The sequence below is a fragment of the Aulonocara sp. 'chitande type north' Nkhata Bay genome, linkage group LG20, assembly GCF_057382095.1.
Source record: "Aulonocara sp. 'chitande type north' Nkhata Bay isolate Kocher_YH1m ecotype deep benthic linkage group LG20, A_spYH_male_GT1.1, whole genome shotgun sequence".
Taxonomy (NCBI): Eukaryota; Metazoa; Chordata; class Actinopteri; order Cichliformes; family Cichlidae; genus Aulonocara; species Aulonocara sp. 'chitande type north' Nkhata Bay.
In genome coordinates, this window is record NC_141363.1 from 30,261,782 (window position 1) to 30,267,262 (window position 5,481).

At 44.5% G+C, this 5,481-nt stretch overlaps 1 pseudogene; it reads left to right on the forward strand.

Annotated features, from left to right (window-relative positions):
* Positions 1 to 3,728: 3,728 nt before the first annotated feature.
* LOC147305907 (uncharacterized) lies at positions 3,729 to 4,990 on the forward strand (annotated as a pseudogene).
* Positions 4,991 to 5,481: the final 491 nt, after the last annotated feature.

Sequence of the window (5,481 nt, forward strand, 5' to 3'; positions counted from 1 at the left end):
CGTCTTCCAGTTTTCCCTCCAGTCACAGCACATTAACATATTATATAATCCTCAAATTGCAGCTTTTGTTTTAGTGTGCTTTCCAAATAATCAGAATTCACTCGGCAAGACACTGTCCAGCACTGTGACTCATTGTTTTCAACAGCACACTAGAGGCCTGTATATTAATCACTTCTCACAATGACAAAGCTAAAGCAGCCCCCTGTTTGTTTATGGGTTTTTCTGAAGAGTGCTTTTTTAGGAAAGTGTTGTAAAAAGAGCACTTAACACAGTGTCAGTGCCACTGAGAAAGTCTGAGTGACTCAAAGATGAAATGCTCAAAAAGCAAATGCCCGGTCATATTCAATCCAAAACTAGTGCCTCCTGCATGTCATTTCAAATGAATCTCAGCTGTCTCAAATATCAGTCAGTCTCGCCAGTGGGAAACACTATATCCTTTAAACCACTTGAAGCATGGGCCCTTCTTCCAAGACAATAAATGCAGAAATCACATTCCTTTCATTTACATATTTATACAGATTCACATCCTGTCAGGAAGCCGACTTTTCTCCATCCTGTCACTCGAAGCCAATCTGATTCCTGCAACTTCCGAGCCACCGTGGGGAGCCTGAGAATCCCGGAATTCAAGAATTCCAAAAGGGTTCCCTTTCCTTTCAGGAAATATCTCCACTTTCGTGTTTTTCTACTTATCCTTTCTTTTTTGTGTCTTATAGGTCAGAGGATGTTTTTTTTTAAACAGTCTAGTTCAGCAATGCAGTAATACCAAAGTCACAGGTGGAGAGCTGTCCTGCAGAGCTGCTTTTAGACTCACTGTCACACAGTTCACTGACTCACAAACAACTCGTGACTTTTTCAGCTTTTCTTTTTTTGACCTCTCAGAGACTCCTTTCATCGATGGAACCATACACATGCAAAGTCATAGTTTCCAGTTATTCACTGAAGCAAACTGACAAGTTGGATTCCCCTACTCCCAGACTGTATCATGGACCACCCTGGTCCTCTTGACCTCTGACCATATAGTTGACTGTTAGCTACATCCACTGCTCTCTACCTCTCCTTACATCTGTCTGCATCTTTGTCCTCCTCACTGTTCAGCACTCTCATTGCCTTTTATCTCTTTTCTCCATCTTTTCATACACAGGCCATCTACTGTAACAGTAAAAAAAATCTCAGAGTATGATTAAGTTCCACTCCTCTGTTTGTGTTCTCAGCTCCTGCAGTGGTGTAAGAGTTACTGCCTGTGTTTCTCTTCTTCAACTCTGTGCCGTCTTCTTTGAGGTCTGAGCTTAATGCGATGCATCGAGCTGGTTATTTTGTCACTGAACTAATAAAAAAGTCCACAAGTATTTGTTCCACTATGTGGCTTCTCTGGCAAGAAGCCACATAGTGTATTTATCCATGCTGAGAAAATAAATAAATAAATAACAGTCAGGGCTTAGCCCCATTTCATCGGCTCGCCAGTGAAAGAATCTGTGTTTTTGTGTCTGTGTGGGCACCAAAGAAAAAGCTTAGTTTGGAGAGGGCTTTTGTGGCAAGTTTCTTTTTCTTTTCATGGCTCATTTCATGCCAAATGGAAAAATCTAAATAAATATATATATATCTGCAGTAATATATTTTCACAGTTATGATAAATGTAAAGGTCTTAAGAATAGTCTTTTAGCACCAGTGTTTGTAGTGTCTGTGCGTTTTGGAGACTTATCGAGACTTATTAATTTATGGTATGTTCTCTATGGAACAGACTGTTGGATGACATTCATCTTTTATATACAGTTTATGAATGACACATCTGAATAGTTAAATATATAGAAGCTGAACTGTCAATGTAGTGACATAAAGTTTAAAGGTGGAGTTCATTTCACTTTGGCCATGAAATTGAACAGCTTGGCACCAGACTGAGTGACACATTCCTGGTTACAGTGAAACACAGAAGCTCTGTTGGCACAGCTGGTTGTTTATGAGGACAACAGAGAGTTAAACTGAATAGATACTCTGGGTCTGAGATACAGACTGACTCTGTGGCCTGCTGGTCAAACAAAAGCCAGATGCTTTCCTGGCTTCCTGCATTATTCTCTATATTATTTATTAGCTTCACTCAGGGCCCATGCCAAGGATTTCCAGAATCTGACTTTCCAGCAGTCCGTTGCATCCAACACATTATCAGGCAGAATCCTACCCAAGTGATCATTTAGCATTTTTAACCTCTGGGTCCATCTCATGGAGACTGAAGACCACTGAAACAAATCCCACCAATCAATGACGGGTCCAAACATTTCTAAAACACAGTCAAGCACCATTTAGACTCTATAATGGCTGAACATGTGCAGTTAAGAGTGACTTCAGCTGCGCTTACTCCAAGGACATCGCTGTCCTGTCTCTGCTGATGTAACAGCAGCTGTTGGCCAGTGTGTTACATAAGCACATGAAAAAGCTCGATTGGAAATGAAAATTACTGAAAGTCTCTCTGGTCACTACCATAGAACCACACAACGCTTGCTTATGTCACACAGTGGAAAATTGTGTTTTTATATTTTGTTTTGGATCAGACTGTGTTGGTACATAGTGTCGATTTTATTTGTATGATTTTATTGTAATAGTGATATTGCAGCCTCCTCCCTGGTCTTCTGCTGGCGAGATTCCCCATCCCGGAAGAGGAGTTCCCCTCCTGTCTCTTTCAGCTCAGGAGAATTTGCCCGTGTGTTGCTGGACGGTGAGAATTAGGACCCTGGGGGGGGGGGAGTTTTTAGCATAGGGAAAAACATTCATTTAGCTTTGTGTTTTTAGTGCTTAATCATTCCTGCCGGCAGGGTTTTTAGCGGGTTGTAAACACTATTTTTATTGTATACGGGGATTTTAGCTTGTATTTGGGGTTCTGACCGTGTTTTATCCTGAAAATAAATGGTGTGTTTGAAGCCAGCTAAATTTCTGTGCTCTGAGCGCTGACCCACTCACTCCCCTTTCTGCTTGTATGTATACAGACGTGGTGGTGAAGATTTAGGTCCACCAGTTTAGCGGCTACATAATTTTGGTGTTTGTCGACAGGATACAAGTTTGGGGAGCAGTGTTCCGCCCCTGGAGTGCAGATATAGAGATGATGATGCCAGTGTATCCGGGTGCCCCTTGGGTACCAAAATATAAGGGTCCTGAAGCAGATGTTTCATATGGAGACTGGAAAGAACAAATACAAGGTTTATTGAATGCTCAAGAAATAGCTGAGACCCGGAAAGTAGAAATTTTAATTGGGGCTTTAAGCGGTGAGGCAAAGCGTCAAGTAAGCGTTTACAGGAACAGATGCTGTTGGGTGGGCCCGTTGTCACAAACCCTGCGAGCCTACGTGTGTCACCATCCAGAAGAGGATTTTGCAACAGTCCATCGGGAGGCGTTGCTCCTAGAGGAGGAACAGTTGGGACACCAGGGATTGCAAACTACGTGCTTGGCAGTGGGTGAGTCCAGGTGTGTTAAGCCACCTTATGAACCAGACTGGAAAGAGACATTTAAAAAAGAAATTATGGAGGATGTCAAGGGTCAAATGCGCGATCTCGTCAAAGATGTTGTTAATGAAATTAAACCGCTCTTGCCACAGCAAACCCCAGCCGGCTCAGCTTTTAATAAATCAAGGTTTAAGCCAAAGCATTCTGGGTATGCTAATAACTGGACCCGAGAGGGAAAACCCATTTGCCATCGTTGTAAACAAGCTGGGCATATTGCCAGATTCTGTCCGAGCACACTAGACCAGCAACCACCTTTAAACTAATAAACCCCGCTGCCGAGGCCCAGGCGGTGGGGACAAGGGACTATTCAAACAATCAGGGGGCCAGTACAGCTTTTGTGGGAGAATGTCCACTCATTGAGGTGTGTATGGGAGGGGTTAAGATGACGGGATTATTAGACACAGGCTCTCAGGTTACACTAGTGCAACAGCAGGTAATGGATCTCCATTTCCCTGAAGTGAATAAAACTGACACACCCCTGTTGTTCGCCTTAAAGGCAGCCAATGGACTTGAGATACCATACTCAGGCTATGTGGTTATGGATTTTGAGGTAGAAGGGGTGGAGATACCAGGAAAAGGGGTTGTGGTTGTGAGAAATGACTGTTCCACGCACCCTTTAATTATTGGTATGAATGTTATTAGTGCATGCTGGAATGATGTTTTTGCCAAAGGCAAGTCTGCTTTTCATCCTCAAAAGCTGAAGTCCCGCAGAGCATGGAAAGAGGCGTTTGCCATCTGTCAACAGACTGCTACCACCAAGACTGAAGGCTTTCTAGGCTATGTTCGACCTGCTAGCCGCAGAGGAGTCAAGGTGCCCCCGAAATGTGAAGTGATGGTCTGGGGCCGGACGTGTAAAGGTAAGGGTGTAAAGGTAAGGGTGGGACAGAATGCTTGACACTAGTGGAAGCCTTACCTGATGCCTGATGTCAGTAGTCAAAGGAGGGAGGCTCCCTATCCGGGTCTGTAACCCTAATCCATACGACATGACTATAGGACGCTACCAGAAAATGGGCCAGTTGTATCAGGTGGAGGAGTCGGACGTGGAGATGGACAGTGATCTTAGCCTGACAATGGGATCCGATGGTGTGATCGAGGTGGGCGTAGTTGAAGTAGCTGGGCCCGAAGAGCCTGCGATCCCTGAAGAGGAGGTGAGTCAACTGCTTAACGGCATAGACTTGACCCCCCCAGCAGAAGGCCGAGCTCCAGACCCTGCTGCAGAGGTGGCGAAAGGTGTTTGCTGTGAACGAGGAGGATTACGGAAGAACTGATTTGGTCCAACACCAGATCCACATAGGTGATACACCACCCATTAAACAAAAATATCGCCCTTTACCACCACTGATGTACAAAGAGATTAAGATACTTCTAGCAGATATGCTGAAAAACAGTGTCATTCGGAAGAGTAGCAGTCCCTGGGCAGCCCCCATTGTGTTGGTGAGGAAAAAGGATGGCAGTTGGCGATTTTGTGTAGACTACAGAAAATTAAACGCAGTAACTCATAAAGATGCGTTCCCGCTCCCCCGAATTGAAGAGACTTTAACATGTCTGACCAGAGCTGAGTGGTTTTCCACACTGGATCTTGCCAGTGGATACTGGCAAGTGGAAATGGATCCTAAGGATCGGGAGAAAACTGCATTTACCACTCCTCTGGGTTTTTTTGAGTTTGATCGCATGCCTTTTGGACTCTGTAATGCCCCTGCCACCTTCCAGCGCCTGATGCAGCGGTGTCTAAGTAGTCACCTTTCTGAATCTGTTTTGGTATATCTGGATGATATAATAGTCTACTCAACTGACTTCTCTACTCATCTACAGCAATTGGAGAATGTCCTGCAGAAGCTGTGGCAACATGGTCTGAAGCTGAGGCTGGACAAATGTAAGCTGTTCCACCGTCAGGTGAAGTTCCTGGGGCATCTTGTCGACCAACAAGGGGTAAGACCGGACCCTGAGAAAATCCAAGCTGTCCAGAACTGGCCTGTTCCCTCTACCACCCGTC